Source organism: Lepidochelys olivacea (genome assembly GCF_965140295.1).
Source record: "Lepidochelys olivacea isolate rLepOli2 genome assembly, chromosome: 16".
NCBI lineage: Eukaryota > Metazoa > Chordata > Testudines > Cheloniidae > Lepidochelys > Lepidochelys olivacea.
This window is the reverse complement of record NC_140426.1, coordinates 27,302,686-27,322,126: the sequence shown is the minus strand read 5'-3', so window position 1 is coordinate 27,322,126 and position 19,441 is coordinate 27,302,686. Positions and strand designations below refer to the sequence as shown.

At 43.1% G+C, this 19,441-nt stretch overlaps 1 protein-coding gene and 1 long non-coding RNA gene across 2 annotated transcripts in view; one reads left to right on the top strand and one right to left on the bottom strand.

The window, feature by feature from the left end:
- The window catches only part of LOC311532019, a 144,163-nt gene extending 130,666 nt beyond the window's left edge, over positions 1 to 13,497 (top strand). The window contains exon 3 of the long non-coding RNA XR_014714322.1: positions 13,433 to 13,497. This is a non-coding gene — a long non-coding RNA (uncharacterized lncRNA). The remainder of the gene's footprint in view (positions 1 to 13,432) is intronic.
- Positions 1 to 19,441, bottom strand: part of LMX1B (LIM homeobox transcription factor 1 beta) — a 128,652-nt gene that overhangs the window by 54,241 nt on the left and 54,970 nt on the right. The window lies entirely within an intron of this gene.

Below are 19,441 nucleotides of genomic sequence, written 5' to 3'. Positions count from 1 at the left end.
TTTTGGCCTCAGCCTCGTGCTCCATGCTTGTCTGTTCTCTCTCCTCACCCCAACCTCCCGCAGACCTGTCCCATGCTCCCCAGTGGAACCCCCCGCCCAGGTGGTGCTGGCACCTAGGCAGACTGGGTTAGGCCTTGTTCTAGGTAAGGCCAGGGCTTCATTTGTAATGAAAGAGGGGCTGGTGCTCAAGCAATTTTTTACATTCATCGCAGACACAGCAAGCCCAGTGGTGCTGGCTCAGCCCTGGCACAAAGTAAGCACTGAAGGGCATGTTCACACATCAGCCTGAACGGGGTTTTGACTCAACCCATAAGAAGGTTTCCCTCAGCTCACATTACCAATCTGGCCTCTCCTCCGGGTATTCCCTGGCACACACCCTCTCTCTGAGCAGCCAGCCTGGGGAAACTGAACCTACCCCTCCTCAGCCTGCCAAAGGGACTCATGAGGTTCTCAGCATTTTCCTATTTGCTGTGAGAACATGGTGTTTGCACCATATGCAAGGGAGATGTGGAGCGCTTAACATCCTCTCCACACTGCTGGCCACACAGCCTGTGCTATCTCACCAGCACTCCAGACACTTCTTACAGATCCTGCGCAACATGGAGGGAGGACTGAGCCTTGGCACAGCACAGGCCATGGTGACGTGAGTGCAGGAAGAGGGGCCCATCACGATCCTCAGGGCTGAATGGAAGGGGCTGGGCCATTCTGCTCAGCCTGGCAGCCTCCAAGAGGCTGATCAGCAGAATCCCATGCTTAGCAGAGAGGCCAGCAGAACAAGAATGGCTGGACAGCTCCTTGTCTGTGGGCAGGAGGAGGCCAACCACCAGGCTGACCAATATTGTCTCTGTGCCATGCCGCAGATAGGCCTGGCCCAGGACACTGTCCAGCAGGGGAGGTTGTTTTCTACTCAGTTTTCATTGAGATGCTGGGTGGTAACTGAAAAGTTCTCTGGCACCGAGTGACAGTTTCTTTCCTGCCAGCAGGATTTCCCTTCTGTCAACCAGCTGACTTTATAAAAAGAAACCTATCACTAGACAAAACCATCAAATAACCCCTTCCCCCTAGAGATGCAGACTGCCAAAGGTTTGGAGATTTATGTTCTTGAAGTAATCAAAAGGGTCTGATGCTGTAACAATTATACCTTGTCCTGTTTAACCCTTTTTTTCCATGGGAAGATCTCACAGCACTGATGATTCAGCTTACAACATTCTTGTGAGGTGAGTCAGTAATTCGCCCCATTTTACAGATTTAGGAACTACGGCACAGAGAAGTAAAAGCCTAAAATTTTCAAGTGTCCACTAATTTTGGGTGTCTCCATTCTGGGGACTCCTGGGGCCTGATTTCCAGTGGTGCTGTGCTCAGCTCCAGTGGCTGGATGCTCAGCACTTCTCCAGATCAAGTCCTAGGTGTCTCAAGTCATGCACCAATAAAAGTGAGGGGCCAAAAGTTAGTGAAAATGTGACCTGCTCAAGGTCACAGAGCCAATAGGAAAGCTGGGAACAGAGTCCAGATCTCCCACCTTCTCCTCCTGTCTTGTAACCACTAGACAACACTCCTGCCGGAAACTTCCCCAAAGCTCATTAAAACCCAGCTACAGCTTGGGGGGGTGGGATTTTGCAAGAACAGGCTTGCTGTGGGGTTGCTAGTACTTTGGTCAAAAATACACACGGACAGCTTCTTTCATAGCTGTTTGGTGGTTGCATTTCCAGTCCCTAATGCCAGTGTGTGTGTGCACATACGTGCCTGAAAACGTTACTGAAATGAGACCGAGCTTTGGGCACTCAGAAGAGCTTCCGGGTGGTTCTTACTGTATCCAAACTGGTTCCTTGGTCCCAGGCTGAAAGTGCCAGATGCAGCCTGCATGGCCACCTTGTTTGTCAGCCAATCACCTTTCTGTGGGTAATTCTGGAGGCTTGGGGGCTGGAGAAAACAGCTCCTGGCTTCTCAAAACCACACTGCTTTCCACAGCCTGAGACACTGCTCAGGGCTGGCACTGAAAGAAATCAGACTAAGGCGGCCGGTGAATTGTCAAACAAAAATCATCTCTGCGGATGCTGGCTTGGTGGCGTGAACCATCTAATATAAAATCTTAATGTGACACATTGCAGCCCCTGAGAACATGATCTATATTATCAGGCACAGGAGCAACGTTCTCTAGACATTTATAGAATGAAGGAGCCATTAGCAAAAGAAAAGAAACAAATATTATAATAGTAGCTGTTCTCTATATTCAAAATACTTGCTAAAACATGTATTCTCTGCCTTAGATCTCATTTTTAACTTCCACGACTACTTGCATAAGAATACAGACTTCCTTCCCGGCTTGAATTACCTTAGTCTACTTTATTCATATCCTGCAAATATGCATTTTGCCCCAAGAAATCTGGCAAAAAACAAAAGTGCTGTCCTTTTTACTTGTTGGATGGTTATGAAAAGACTCATAGTACTAAAACCTAAGGAACTGGTTCCACAGAATTCCACAGAGATAAAGCACAGAGTTTGCAGTACATATTATGCCCGTATTTCACTATCATTTGCATTCAGTTCAGAGGAAGCAAAGAGTCACGTTTTTGAACTGCTAACTAATCATATATGTCCATGTCCACACAGCAAAAAGCAAGTAACACCTGCAAATGCAAAGAGAAGCATGTTTTAAACTAGAAGTCTTTGAAGCATATTTCACATGGGCCAAGCATTTTTAAATAAATAAGGCATGTCCAGATAATTTTGGAAAGTTAGGAATAGATTATCTAGTTGTTTTTCCATGCCATGAAAATGTTTCTGAAAAATTAATCCTTCAAGTGCAGGCATACACGAAATATAAAAATGCATAATTCATCTAAATGAAATAAAAATGTAACCCTTGCATTTATAGCCTGTTTACATTTTCCAATATAAAAATATTTAAATTCCACATTTAATTCAAAGATAAATATGACACAACAAAGACTGTTGATTAAAACAAAAGCAAATGAAAATCATTTCCAAGCCCCAGTCTGAAATACCTCGCCTGGATTATTCTTTGTAAAAGAAGAGGGAATTTCTGTGATGTAGATTTAGAAACTGGGGGGATTATTTTCTGTGAAACTCCAAGATTTTCAGTTCTCAGTTATGTAAAACAGTAAAGGGAGCTGCAGCTGAATTTGTAACTTACAGACCCAGACAAGTGCGGTCAATCTCTTGAAAGCATTAATTTATTATCAGAAATGTCACGCCTACACAATAGCCTTATTGTTGATTCATTAGGTAATTTCCCTTGAAGACCAGCTGTTTCTAGTGTGCTAGGCTGAATAATGAGGATGATATTCAATGTTCAGAGTACAAACGATAGACATAAGGGAGGTCCTAACACCACCAGTGTCCCACTGCCTACGGCACCAGCTCTGTGCTAGAGGGGAAAGGTCTTACACCTCCCACTTGCATAGAAAACCTCCCAGGTGTCAGATTTGCTAAGAGGGCAGGTTGTACCTTCAATAGAATCAAGAGACCCATGTGATATGGTCAAAACAGGCCTCAGGCTTATTGTCACCTTCTATTTCATTGACATGCCCTTCGGGCGGATACTTTCTCCTCCCAGCAGACTCAATTTATTCCCAGGTGCTCTAGTGAATGTCTTGCCACCAGTATCACTTGCAAAAGCGAGTCCCAACGGCTGTGCTTCAGGCAAGCTTTTATCCTGTTTTCCAGAAGTGCCTCTGCTTTAACCCTAAGCCAAACACCATCTAGATAATAATTATTAAACCATAATTTACTACAGCAGATTATTTGCTTGTCTGTTTTTTTATGATTTTAAACAAAAACATTATTCCTCACCCAAACGGTTCCTCTGAGGGCAACATTTCCATCACATAAGTAACACTGCAATTAAAGTGAGTTAAATTCACCAATAAGCAGACAAGCACCATGTGCTGTATCGTTGGGGTTCATTACGCTCAGTATATTAATGCTAACAGTTTGTCAAGCCTTTTCACTCTTCAGCCACCTAAACTGTATTAACAAGAAAAGAGAAAGCTTGTTTCGAACCTGGGATTTGATCAGCCCTTCAAACGAATCCTGAATGCAAAATTCAGTGGAAACTTTTTTTTTTTGGTCTTTCCAAAATGATTTGTTTTGAAACACAAAGTTAATCCAATAACAGCATCAAGGGCGCAAATGCTAAAGTAGCATCCTAAAGTAAGGGTTTGACTGGAATCACTGCCTTTGTTGTATTTTTAAATGCTGCAGTGGGGTGGAAGTCTGGAAATTGACAATCTTCTCTATGAGCGAGCTGGTGGCAGTCGCTTGCTGACAAAAGACATGAAATTTTCATTTAGGTTTGAAAAGCTAGAAAAAACCCTCCCTGCCCTGGTAAGCAATAGTTCAGGCTTTGAGGGAAGAAATGTGCAAGTCATAATGGCTTGTCCTCTGCAATTGCTTTGAATCTTGCTCCCCTACACTTTAAACTGCAACTGTGTTTACACTTTTAATCAGCTGCAGCTTAATAAAAAAAAAAAAAACAACAACAGAGAGTCTCAGCTGAGGAAACTTTAAATGATTTTTCTCCATGAAAGGGTGCATCTACATGTCACTCAAGGCAATGTCAAATTAAAGTAGACCCAGGGAAGGTCACTCAAATGTGTAAAAATGTATTTTTGGAGGAGAGTTTGGTGTAAAGCAAATAATACGATAATTCTTTTTTGCTGATTTCCCACTTGCTACACTCCAGCAGCTGAAATCATGTCATGACCACAGCAGAACCCTCCTACCACCCCCCATAATTTTTTTTTAAATCTGGAATTTTGAATAGTAATTAATCTCCTCCGCAACCGTTCCAATTTGTGTGTGCAATCCACTATTGCAATGTGGTCACATGACTTCTACTTTCTTATATGCCAGAAGAGGTACTTTTCTTCATCAGAACTATATATTTTAATCTAAAAAAATTTGTAGGCAGAGTTATACTTAGTTCTTTCTAACAAAGCATAACAATAATTCTGGAGACAAACTCCTCGCTCTCTTTGGGTCCAATCCCCTGAAAGTTTGGGCTCTTGCTTTGGGATGTTTTGGAGTTTCTGAGGAAGTTATTAAGAGTGGTTACAAACGTTAAATAAATAGAGTTTAATAATTCATAGCTTCATTCACTTCTCAGGGACTGCTGTAAATCTGCAGTAACTCACAGCGTTAATTTAGACTAACTCTGAGGGAGTTATTCCAGATTCATGCTCATGTCACTGGAAGCAGAATCTGACCCTTACATTGTTTCCACACTCAGAGCAGGTCTATTAAATTAAATTAAAATTAAATTTTAATTAAAAAAAAAAACAAAAAACCCGAGTACAGACATAGCTATTAATGACAATAATTCCATGAGGCTGAGCCCATAATCAACTCCTGGCCACTGTTTAATTTCAATTGTGTACTTCCCCATATCCAAGCTAGGACAGCCTTTGAATCCAGCTTTTGGAGTACATACCCACACCAGGGAAATCAGCTGTGGACTGATGAACATTCTGAAATCAAAGAAAGTTCTATTTCCTACCTTGTACTGTACATTTTCCTTCCACCAGTTACAGCATATATCAGACTGAGACCCAGCACATCTGGCTAAGACTTTTAAATCCTTTCTACGTGTTTTAATGGAGAAATTAACTATTATTTACTGTAATTAGAACTCACAGCTAATGAAAGCCAGATATAAAAACAAGATGAAAAACAAAGTAGGAGGATTAAAAAAGTTATGGTGATTTAAGGACCAATCTTTCAACTGTTACTTGTGTAAGTAAGTGATCCTTAATCACATGAATAGCTTCCATGGGCTGCAACGGGTGTACTTTTGTGAGTAAAGGCTGCAGGAAGATTGGGTCCCAATTTCTTATATCCTACCCTACAAGTTCTTTGAATCCAATATCTGAAAATATTTTCAAAAAAAAAGAAAATCTGTAAACACTGCTCTATAATGTGGAGACTTGTTATTGCAGAAGTGCTTTTGCAATTAACACAAAATCTTTTCCATTATTTAGTTTTATAATTTGATTATTTGTTCTGCATTTATCTTAAGCAAAGTGGCTGACAAATAACTGCAAAATAATGTGATAAAAACCATTTATAATGCCAGCTTATTCCAGGTCTTTCTCCCTAACTAGTTATGACAAGGTAATAATGCTGGTTATGCATTCGTCTGACTTAAAATTGGTTACTTATAGCCATGATGGATGAGGGGAAAGATCGCCTTATTTTGAAAAGCAGCTCTTGATTTCTGATCTCATTTTTGCAGATAATGAATTATATCTAATTAGTAGATCCCAAATCTAATCAAGAGGTTGAGATACTGACCCAGAGAGAGAGAGCGAGAGAGAGAGAGAGAGAGAGAGAGGGAGGGAAAAAAGGCCTCCTTTATACTATGTTTTTTGTTTATCTTAAATAAAGAATGCTTCATAACTGCCGTCTTCAACTTAGCTCTGAATATGCTGGGTAAAGATGGAATCAATTTTAAAATTCACCCGTCTGTTTCAGTTAACGTTTTAATGAAACTCATCTTAACAGATGTATTCTTTCCATTGGGAATGTAAACTCTCTACTCACCATTATGGTCTATTTATTATTTTTTGAGTAAAAGTATGGGCAATTATTGCTGTTGTTGGAAGCAAATCAGGCTCAGAGTGAAAGACGTAATCCCCAATGAAATGAAAGAACTCTGTGAGTTACGAAAAATTTCCATCAGAATTCCTAAAAAATAAGTGAATGATTCTTGCAACCCACAGTAGATGGGGTGGGAAGAGTTGGGATCAAAGTCAAAGTTCCCCTGAGCCAATGGCTCATCAGGTTGGTGCTGTTATGGCGTGTCAAAGGCAACAGTACACAAGGAAGTGATGTAGCCAGCATTGCATCTGTCCACCTTTAACAGCCCTGACCCAATGGATCTACTTCCCAGTTTGCATCTGGGTGAAGTGAAAGTGGCCTTTCAGTATGAGATCGAGCAAGACTCAAACCCATGATTTTCAAGATTGTAGCTAAGTGCCTGAACCACTCAGCCACCATACCTTTGGGGCTGGGATGCGGATGGCAAATACCAGGAGTAGTAACTAAATCTTCTTTACTCAAGAACAGCACACAAAAAACAAAGCCACCTCTCTCGAATCTAACTCTACCCTCACATAAGCATATCTGGCACCCATGAGAGTCAGGGGAACTACTTGTGCATATCTGAGTGCAGATTTTGGCTTGTGAGTCCCTGACTTGACCAGTCCTGCTTCGCTACTGCTTGTTCTTTGCCCCAGGGGGTCTCAGGCTTCATGACCTAGAACGCTACATCTGAAATGCAAAAGTACTTGGCATAGCACCTTGTTTATTTTAATAGGTGTTGTTATAATGGATTCTCCATCAAATACTATCCTCTAAACCATCCTTTTATCACTGGTGATTACAGCCTGTGCGTATATACTACAGTTTGACAACTGCTGCTTCACCCCAGAACTGGTACCGGCATCTTAGAACTTTCTTTCTTTGTTGTTTTAAAATCTATTTTAAGGTTTTCCTTTAATGGAACAGTAACATGGGTTATTAAAATGAAATGGCTTTTTTAAAGATTAAAAAATCTTGTGAATTTATAATAAGGGCTTATGACACCCAATTTATATTCGTAATAAAGAACAATGTGCTACTCAAATTCTTAAAGAATTGCTATACTCTTGCCTGGGAAGCTTGCTATTTTCAGTATTAAGGTCACACCCTGTCTTCCCCATCAATGTCAGTAAATATTTGGTACAGAATTTTCACTTGGAAAAATTACATTCCGCTTTGTAAATCAGCAATTCGGGTTTTGTCTGAATTCTTTTGACCTTGGGGAACTCAGGCTGATTTTTGGAGCATGTGCAGAAGGGGATGGTTATGAGGACAATCCCCCTCTCAAATTAGCCCATTAGGTACTAAATTAGCCCTGATTCAGCACCCACAGACCCCTGCGAGTCCCACTGAAGTCAGCATTCCAGGGTGTTTGTACAGGGCTAGCACAACGGGGCCTTGACCCTAAGTGAGGCCTTGGGACACTAGCTCAATAAGAATACTACAAAACAGTCATAATGCTATGCCCCACGTGCAAAGTGTCACAGGTTTTACTGCATACAAATGGGAGGGTTTGTAGGGGTGGAGAAGGAGGCATTAGCCATCATTTGTAAATACAGAGAGTAACAATTCATCATTTTATAAAAATAGCTTTCTACAGTAAAGTTGGTGGAACTTTGTCTCTAAGACCCCAACATCCCTCCCATCTGCCCAGCCAAAACCTGGGAAAGTCCAAGGCCTACAGGACGTGCACCCAATGAAGAGACAAACAGCAAGAGCACCCTACCAGAGAGAATGTTTTGGGAGGAGGGGTCCAAATAAAGAGGGCTGAGCCCTTGCACTGGCTAATACGGTACCTCTACCTGCGGCACCTGGATGGCCCCCAGCCCCAGATCATAACATCAAAGTGAAGCACATGTAGCAACGAAACCCAGAAGGGGAAAAGCTAATGCAGCCAGGACTGAAGTTACTTTGCAGAAGACCATATGATATCAAGAAAAATCATGACCCATTGAGCTAAGCCTGACACTGTGAAGAGAGCTCATTTACCCGGTGTGAGTTCTCATCCAGCTCCCAGCTTCTGGTGCAATGGCTTGTGTAACAGAGCTCAGCATCATCTGCTGCACGTGTTCACACTGGTTAATTTTCCACCCTAATTTAAGGACATGCTCACCGTGACTGTTTCACCGCTGCACAGAATTGCTTGAGCCAGCCAAGTGGTCAGCAGTTCCTGGTGAACGACAGTGAGGGCTGGGTGTTGTAGGGAGACAGGCAAACACAGGCTCACGACTTTGATTTCACTAGTTCTAGATTCCCAATGCCCCGGAGGCAAACACAGTAGCACCAGAGTGATGTGCTCCCTCCTTTGCTGCCTCCCATCCCACTCCTTGGTGGGTCACTGCCTTCGAGCGTGGAGAGGATCTGGTGGCTTGGAGTGACTCACAACTCATGGATTTAAACTACCACAGCCCACTGGAGGATTGGCCCACGAGTTGGGGGAAGATCAGGGAGGAAGGACACCTCTCTTCCTTAAGGCTGTTTCCCATGCAGATACCCCTGGGCTTGGACCTCACAGGCTCTGGCTATATTTGCAGTCCCTGTGACCTGGAGAAGCCAGGGTAGCGGGAAAGCCTGGTGGAGCATCCTGGCATGCGCAGAGCTAGGCCAATCACCATGTCAAGGCGGGGAAGGGACTCTGGCCAAGCTGCCAGGGCTGTTCTCCTTTCCCTGGATCCCACGTGAGGTTTGCAGGCAGGGCTACAGACGGCACCCCAGACGAAGGGCACTGGTACAGGCTGTCATGGAGTCTTGAACCAGAGGACAGGCAGTTTAGGAAGGGGTTGTTTGTTTCACTGTGGACATGGAGGATCCTTGTAAAAGGTGTCTTGGCCCGGGGTCCCACAGTGTCAAGCTGGGCTTGAGAGTTAAGGGGGTTAATGGTTCCTGTATGCGAGGGGGACAGCCCAACTCCTGGTGGGAGGAGGCTGAATAGAGCTTGTGGAAGTGACAGGGGGTCACTCCACCAGGTGGGCAGGCACGGGGCTGCTCATAGGCCTTCACAGCTCACAATGGTCAGTGGATGCAAGGTCTGAAGCCTTGTTGGGGTAACACTTGGTTAATTTGGATTAAAGTTTTCTGCAGTGAATTACAGCTGTGGTCAGAGGCCTTAAAACCATAAATGCATTGTAGAGATTTTGATTCTTGCCAACCACGGGTGACACTGCCAATGTACTGATAATCAGAGCACAGTAATACTTTGTAAAGCAGCACACAATCTGCAGGTGATGTATGAAAATCTGCCACCTGATCATTAGATTCAAGTAGAATTTGGAGCAAGCAGAGTCCTACATGACCAATTAGAAGGTAAGTAATAATGTGCTCCCTGCAGAGTTGTTGTAGCCATGTTGGTCTCATCCTATTGTGAAGTTTCCATTTTAAATGGCAAAATGAGATATCTTCCATAGTCATTTGCAGTGTTGTTGTAGACATGTTTGTCCCAGAGTGGTGATACTCTGATTAGCTTCTCCAGAGCACCCCAACATGGAGATGATAGAGATACCTGTAAGATGGGAAGAGAAAGCTTTTCATCCTAACCATTTGCAAAAATTGCTTTGAAATGTCCTGTTCTTCAGCGACTTTCTAAACTTGTTTTCGTTTGAGCCTCTCAAACTTCCTTGGCATTTTAATGTAGGCATCTCTCAAAAGTTCATCATGGGTCTTGCGATATTTGGCATTTTTCTGAAATTCCTTGTTGCTGGAGTCCACAGACTACACAAGAACCTTACGATTTATTTTTTTTTAGTAAATGTTTGTCCTCATGGGTACAGAGAAAAGCCTGAACACATGACATCTGTTCAGCCTAAAGCTCAGAAACCAGAAGGCAACAAAAAAGAATCCACATTGATCACTGGTTTTAAGTATAATGATTTTAAGGCAATCTCAAGATTTTTAGGAGCATAACTCATGATTTTTGAACTCACATGGCTGTCAATACTGCATTTGCAGACACTGAGGTTTCCTGAAAACTCCCTGCACTCTGTTTGAGTTTCCAGAAAGTTTGTGCTTCCCCAGAACACCTTTAGGATAAGGAGGGTCTAGGCACAGGACTGGGAGTCAGGAGACCCGCACTCTGCTCCCAGAACTGCCACTCCTTTGGGACAGTCTCTCAACTCCTCTGTGCTTCTGTTTCTCCACCTGTAAAATAGGGATAATATTTTACCTGAACATCTGCAAGAGTATGCAGATGTGCTTGATATGCTACTATCGGTCATATCCTTTAGATCCTATGATGGAACGTGCTATAATTTGTAAGCAAATATTGCATAGCAACAGTTATGGAGAAATAAATGTACCATAATTTTAGATCAGTTACTGTAGAACTAAGCAAACAGTCTAATATGACTGCAATGCTAGGGTTAAACCAGCAACAACTCGCCTATTATGAACCTGTATTTTCAAAGATTTATAACTTGGTTGTAAAAATCGTTGTTGGCTGAAATCCTGCTATACAAGGTCTCAGCATGAAAGCACTCTCGGTATTTGTGAAATATGTTAAAAGATCCACTGGCCAGGTGCTTTGTCGAGTTAAAATGGGGAGAGATTAGACATTCCAAAAATCTGAAAAAAGTCAAAATCTTTACTGAAGATTCTGGCAGATAGTGAGAACTGAGATGTGCACTTTCTTGCTTTTAACCGTTATCTTTACCCTAACTGGATAAAATGTACATACAGATAAAACTGAAGAGGATTCTTTCTTTGTTACCTCAAGGCAGGGAGACCTTCAGCCATCACTACAACTCTCTGCACTTGTCTAACTCCAAGCATGTTTTGTTTCTAAAGTGAAGCTTCCTTTTCCTGCTTTGCTATTTTTTAAACTAGATCAAGCCAGTCACCTTGCTTTAACACCGCACTCCTGGGAAAGTGCAGCAATTTTAGCCTCAGAACATCTGTAATATTTGCTAGTCAGGGTCCTTGTGCATATGCTCCACCATGGGGCTACCTGATCTCCTGCACAGACCATCATGTGTAGATTCATCTGCCTGGTATCCAGGTTTCCTAATGCTTAAAATATTTGGCCTGCTGTGGATTCTAGGAGAGATATTTAGCATTGGATTCTACATTAACATGCACACTGATCAGTTTTTGGGAAAACAACCATTTCCCAATCTATAACTGCTGTACCAGAGTTTACACAGCTACTTAGGTAGCAGTCAAGACATTGTTCTTCTTTGTTGCATAGGACACTGCTGATTTTATACTCATATATACTGCTGTCCCACACAGACCTCACACAATGACCTCATTGCTGTTACACTGTGTTCATCTGAAAGTGCCTCATAACTAAAACTTGGAGAGAAAAGAAATGCCCTGCATGCTGTAGTTTGGCACTGATCTTGGGGTGACCTTGAGTCCTAGTTTCTGCCTCTCTCCAGGAGCCAACAGAGTTTTCCCTATGATCCCTAATTAAAGAGCAGCACCAATAGGCTCATAAGGACATATATATCATGGAAGAACAGGGTGGAGGGGGTCGGGTTTCAGATGGGCTGTGAATGGCTGTGAAGCACTCAACACCCGATAGTGCCATTTAATGGGTAAAATTTGCCAAACTCTGCGTACATGTACTGTGATATCTACAGCATGAAGAAGAAGAAGAGCATTTTGTCTGCCAGGCAGACTGCTAAAATGATGGTGGTAATTCTGTTCTTTATCTGAAGATGGTTAAGTGGCCAGTACAAACTTTGCCTCTACTCCAGCCAATACAAGTTTTCAGGGGCTGCCTTTTAAAAACCAAGAGACTCTTATTTTATTTATCTATTTTTTAAAACAGGGAAGTCCCTCTTAGGTTAAGTGTGCATTTCTAAAGTACTGATTGCCACGATATCTAGGCTCTCTTAATAAAGCTCTCCACATCAGGTGCTAATGGCCAATAATTATCCCAGATAATGGATTTGATATTTGGAAGTTATACAGTATAGAAAGGCATTTCAAGGATTAATGTCACGTTTCAGTGTTGTTGCCTAGATAGAAATTCCTAATGACAAAGAATTCCGCTGCTGCAATTTGCTTAAAAAATACACCTGGCATGTCGAATGCCTGGAATTAAATATAAACACAGAGCTATGTTAAAAAACCCAAACCCACATGGTGTCAAAAATGCCCTAGAAGAATAACAAAGAAAAGACAACTAGGGTTAATAAAAGTTATTTTAGTAATCTGCTTATGCTGGGTAATTATTACAGCATAAAATAATTCACAATGCAAACCCACAAATATTAGCATAAAATCCAGTGTAGACGAGTTGTATTTTCTTTGTTCCCCTCAAGTCTGACCAAAGCAGCATGTTCTGTGTCATTCTTTTTAGTGAACAAATGGCTGAGAGCTATTGTTACCAATTCCCGTTATTTCCCTTTGCCCTCACTCATTCTGTCTTCATAGAGAACAGAAAACTCCCCAGCAGCAAGAACACACTGTCATTAATTTAGTTACCCAGGGAATTTCACACCTTTGCCTGGCCCTTTACGGTTCTCATTTTAGTGCAACCTAATCTCAAATGGATGCAGAGAGCTGTGAAGAAGGGCAGCTCAAGCTGAAGGCAGCAATTAAATGATAATTAGGGCTTTACTTCATCTTGTGATTGATAGAGGCTTACTAGGCCCAAACTGCATCTTGTCATATACTAATAGGCTAGACAAGATACTCCACTCGAGTCTGAAGGATTTCGTTTTATCTCAAGAGAGATAATCTACTCAACAAGTAATCTCATGCCTCTGGTAAAGTGATGCTGTATTTACAAGCCAGTTTCTTTATGGTTCAGCTCTGAATGTGCCTTAGGACTTCCTTAGTAGTAAAAATGGCTGACTTTTTTTTTTCTTTTGCATTTTCTGGCTTTCAGGTGTCTCCTCCAGCTCAGCTTCCAGACCTGTGAATGAGACGCTTTGTTCCTGATCAGTTGGTTGCTCACATAAGAATGATTCTTTTCCTGCATGGAAACTCACAAAAGTCATCACCTTGGAATCTCAGCAATGAAAAACCTTCGCGTTGTTTTTAATCACAGATGTTCCCAAGACTCTTACAACATTAAAACGGCTAAATTTGGCATTAATAACATGTCAAATGCACTCCATGAACTGAACTCTGAGGGAAGCATTAGTGTTTGCACAGACAAGCTAGCACATACAGTCAGAGGCTGAATATTGTTTCCTGTGTTTCTAAGTCAGTGCACTCATCTGTGTCATTTAGGCCTTTGTAGACCCAATTACTTATAATAAACAATTCAGTTTATCTTTATCAGAATCATTATCTAAATTGGCTACATGACACATACTGTTTTCCTAACTGCACCCCTGGGAAAATCTGTGATAAAATCTGTGATTCTGTACTTTGTAATTATCCCTCTATGGGCTATAAAACATTACACTTGTGTTTAAAATAGGTATAGCTAGCATTTTCCAGTGCACAAAACAAAACCTTTATTCTACCTTCAAAAGTAAAATACAGCAAAATATTTGGTGCCATCAAAGCACACATTCTACGCAGAAGACGTATTGTGGCTGATTATGCAGATTCCCAAAGTGAACAGTTCGCTCGTGAAATGCTCCATTTTTGTATAATGGTTTAAGTGCTTGTTTGATGCTGTATTTGCTCTGTGTCAGACAAAGATGACCCAAAGCAGTGTCAAGTGAAACAATTGCCTTAGCGGCATCTCAGTTTAGAAATGATGAGGTGTCAACAATAACAGCTAACAGGATCAAACTCCCAGTGTAATTAATTTTCTCTTTTCAGGATCCTCCACATTTCCTGTTGTAAAAATGCCGTCCAGGTCTTCCCTGTTGCTGACTTTTGTTTTCTTTACTGTTTTGAGAAATTCCTCCTTCCTCAGGATTTCTAAATCCATTTCACACAGTGCCGAGCCAGCAGCTCTCCCCATGATTAAAACAAAACACTTTAGTTCTAAAGAGCAAAGCCCTAACCTCCCATCTTGCACAACATGAGGTGTCCCGGGCCTCCCTTTTTAGCTGACTCTGCTTGCTTGACGTACTTTCAGAAGTTCTGTAACTAGCAGTTGAGGGGTCATGTTTGCCCTCAAGTTGCTGCTTTTCATGCTTGACATGTTTTTCTACTGTCCGGTCCCTTAGCTGCAGCAGGGTCATGAGGACTGAGAAAAGGGTGGGGGCTACAGAAAGGGGATTGTATTACGCAAACCCCAAAAGGTTTCAGTTACAAAATGTATATTGTCCATGACTATCAGGCTTGTGGAGAAGTATCGAGTTCCCCACATTTTCATTTGGGGACTTTGATCCTCTCAGTTAAAAAGAAGCTGCTTAGAATTATGCTTTGGAGTGAAGAAATGAATCACTCGGACTCACTCATCCAGCACTAAAGAATTCCAATATTTCTGCTGGCTAGCCCCGAAATCAGGGAGATTCACGGGCTGCAGAGAAACTGGAGTGGGGCTGAGGTCTTTCAGCACAAGAACAGGCTTCCCTTCTCTCCTGATGGAGACCAACCTCTCAGTTACACTAAAGCCCCTTGGCCCCACTCTGGCAAAGGGATCCAGTGCAAAGGGGCCACATTAGGCTTAAAGGTGCTTTGCTCAATAAAAGCTACTATTTCTCAGCTATCATCTTGCCTGGAAATTTCCTATCGATTCCCTGTGATTAGCCATGTATTCATGCTTGTACAGTTTATCAGTCAAATGTATCTGTCTGATCACTGTGGCATTTTAGTGTCTATGGCTACCATTCCCATCCTGCTGACAAGGGCTGGCATGTCTTGGTGAACTTTTCTAGTACGAAGTACCTTAAGAAGATTTCCTCAAGTACTTCTTATACAGAGTCCACAGCCTATACCATTTGTGGCTAGGGGGCATTTAAGGAACACATTTTTGGCTATGTATTGTTTTTTCTTTTAAGTACATGGTGCTCCAACCCCACTAGTTTCATAATGTAGTTGTTTTTATTGCCTGACACGCCACTTGAAGCTGCAGTCCAGTAGCTTCACAATTGCACATACTCATCCATCTCAACTAATTAGCCACTCCAGCGTGGGGACCTATTGTCAATAATTTTTCTCTCCACTAAACTGCAGAAGGTTTTATATCATTTTCAGTTTGCAGTTTGGCAAACATTGCATTTGCAGACTCCACATCAGGTTTTTCAGGTTTCATGTAAGAATTTATCTCCATTTAATTCACATTCAGGGTCCTTCGCCAAGCCATACGAGGGCCAGCAAAAACTGTGTATTTCTGCTTAATTACAAATGGCACCATATTCCTTTTCCAAATGTCTGGATCTTTCCTTTGAGCCACATTCGGCCCCATCTGGAAACAACGTGTGTTTGAGCCTGAAAACTCCAGAGTGCCCAGTTGCACGGTGGATGGTTGGAGTGTAGTTAAAAGTAGTGATTGGTTCCACCCTCGGAGCCCAGATCTCTGGGAGCTACCACAGACCCGGGGTATCCACACATCTGCCAGGGGACACTGCCTGGGACACTGAGATTTTGGGGCCTGTTTAGATTCTCACAGGGGAGAGGATTTCCCTGACGCCACCTTTTGCCCAGGGACCACGCCCCAGAGGTGGCTCAAAAAAGATTTTTGGGGCCCCTCTCCCACCACAAAGGGTCATGGCAAAAAAGGGGGCCTCTGTGGTCCAAATCCAGACAAGCCTCCCTCTCTGATCACGCTCTCCTGTTGTTCTCTAAGTTCTGCTCCCTGTGAACAGGGTCAAAAAGGACCCAAAAAGATATAACAGGCTTCAGCCAATTTTCCCAGGGGTTCTGTTTTACTCCATCCGCAATTTTCTACTGCATTAAGCACTTTCACGGTACATTGTATCATGCTGCCTGAAAGGGAACAAACTTTTCAGCCATGCTTCTTTCAGTATCATATTAGGGAAGGAGACTGCGAATAAAATAAACCCCAATGACCCAATGTAAACTTGCTAATGGGACAAAAGAGGTGTCCCCGCCTAGCTATGGTATGTTGGCTGGAGCACTGCACCAGGGATTCAGGTTGCTGTTTCTATGTACTTATGACAAAAGACTATGAATCTTTGTTGATCACTGTGCTGGTGATGGACCAAACTTTCTCTGCTGCATCGCCAGGGTCACAAGAGCTGAATCGCAGCCATCTCTATTCCACAGGGTCCCAACACAGCGAACTCTGCTACCCCCCTGCACCACCAAGCAAGCCTGTGATGGGGTCCTGTACATCCTTCTGACTAAAAACCAGTCATTTGTGTTTTGAAAATGACCTCTTTCCATTCTATGCAAAGTTGAACAGTAATTTATAAATCATCAGTATGTCCTATCTAAGCTGTATATATCTATTTCTTAGAACAAAGGCTATCTATCTTTCTAATTATTTATCTAAAAAAAAATAAAAGATGAAAGAAGAAATATGGGCACACTGCTGAAAATATCAGACTTTTTTTTTTTCCATACTTCAGTTATTTGGTCATTTGATAATAACCAGCAAGCTGATTCCAGAGCAGTTTCATAACGTTACAATCCTGAACAGCCTGTTTGAACATGGCGCTTTATCTGTGTGCCACAATCAGTATTTTCAACTTCGTTTAGATCCCCAGATTTCACTGTGTTACACCAAAGGAAGGGTGAGTTGCTGGCAGCGCCCATGCTGGCAGGAGCCGTACAGCTCCCATCAGTTCGAGAGCCGAGCACTCAGATAGGGAAAGTTCTGCCACAGGGAATTTAACCTTTGATTCTTGTCCTGCCTTGCTCTAATTGTCATCCTCCATTATTGCACAACAGGTGTAGAAATGGACAGATGTGAACTGGAGCGTGTCTGTAAAAGCATAGAAGAGAACCAAACCATGCCTCTTAAGTTGCACTGGTGTCTTGAATGAAGCAATTCATGAAACAATTCATGCCAGGCCCAAATGACTCTGCATCTAAAAATGCAATGATCAACTCAGCAGCATTGGGTAGTGGAGGAAATGCAATTGATCTGAACTGTACCAAAGCATTTGACACAACAGGCCAGATCCTCATCTCTGTTTGCCAAGCATAAATGCGGAGGAGCACCCCTGCCTTCATTGGAGTCACTTTGTATTGACTCTGGTGTAACTGAGATCAGAATCTGGCCCACATGTATTACAGAACCACGGAAATGTAGGACTGGAAGGGACCTGGAGAAGTCATCTAGTTCACCCCACCCCACCCCAGGCTGAGGCAGGACCCAGTAAACCTGGGCCTTCCCTACGGATTCCCACGATTGCAGGCCATGCCATGTAGGAGACACGGTCTCTGAAGTGGACCCCCTTCCTGCTGGCAATACCTCAGCCTCACCTGGGTTCTGCTTGAGCTAGACCCTCTTCTCCCAGGTGCTGCTCCTGGTGCAGGACTGAGGGCTGGTGGCATGGCTGTTTGAGGGGAGGACACTGTGCCTTGTGGGACAAGGCAGGCAAGAGCTTTGTAGATAACACCCCCCTGCATTTGGTGTGAAAGCAGGAGGGGAGCCATTTCTAGGCATTTCCAGTCACACCTGCAGCCAGGACAGGAGGATTGTGTGGTCATTGGGCTCTTTTATCTCCAAAGCCTCTGTCTGCAGGAACCATGCACTATTATCATCATCAGTGTATCAGGTTTTGCTGGTTGGTACAAGTGGCATTCTTTGGCTCAGACGCCTGGTTCAGCCAGACTGGATGCAGGGCTTTAGAAATCGCTGTATGGAATTCTTTTCTGGCACTTTCTCCTTCATATTTACAATTATAATGCTAAAATCACAGTGAGCCCATGCTGGGAGAGTAAAAACCCAACTATTTTAAGGAGAGTCTGGAACAAAGCAAGCTCACATTTATTATAGAGTGTCACATCCCAGTCAAAATGTCCTGGCTATTATTAATAATGATTGTGATACATTTGTCACTGGAATATTTCTTCTTGGCTATTACATTAAATTTCTTAGAGCAAACTAAATGAACTTTTCCTAAAAATATCCTTTGTCTGTGGTGCCAAAGGGGTCCCCAGGTTGATCGGACTCAGGCAGACTTCAGCCCTAGCTTGGCCTATGGAGGGACTCTGGATTTGTGATTATTCTGATTCATCTCACTGGATCTGGCCTCAGGGAGGGATTTCTCCATTCCCCACACAGCACACTGGCAAGGATCTAGAGGGAGAGAAGGACACTTTCTGGAGCATGTATCATCCTGCGGGCATAGCCATAGAATTCATTCCTTGAAAACGAAAGAGGCAGACAACAATGCTTCTCGGTCCCCCCTTTGTGTTAGAGGTGTGAAATGAGGCAGCCTTATTCCTGGGAATGATCTGCTCTCAATGCTCCTGCCCCAGCAGTTCATGGGAGCTGTACATGGATGTATTGTCCGAAGCTGGGGCTCATAGCAACTTGGTTCAGTTCTCATTTCTGTCACAGACTTCTCATGTGACCATAGGCCAATCATTTCCCTGTCTGTGCCACCGGTCTCCATTGAGAACGGGGTGACAGCACCTCCTTGCTCCTGGGTGGCTCAGACGGGACATTTACTAGCTTTCTCCAGGTGCTCAGATATCACAGAGACATGGGACAAGTCAGTCTCTGGGTAAGAGGCTTCCGGAGCAGCATGTGGTGACTGTGGGGTGGAGCCATGGAGCAGGGACTTGGTAACTGGTGCCACTTCCTGCCTGGGATGATTCATAATTCCCCAAACTGCTGACCCTGCATAAAAGCGTTTATCTGAGGAATGAGCAAAATGGGGACAGATTTAGTCACTGCTCTGGTGCTGGGGGCGAGGCACAGGAGCTGGGTTATGAGCTAAGGAAATGCTTAAGGGGGGAAATGCTGACCGCCTACCACACCGGCAAAGTGCTGTACTCCCCTGCACTCTGTGAAGATGTGATGAGAACACCAGCTTAATGGAAACAGGGGGCCACCAAAATCAGAGGGGCC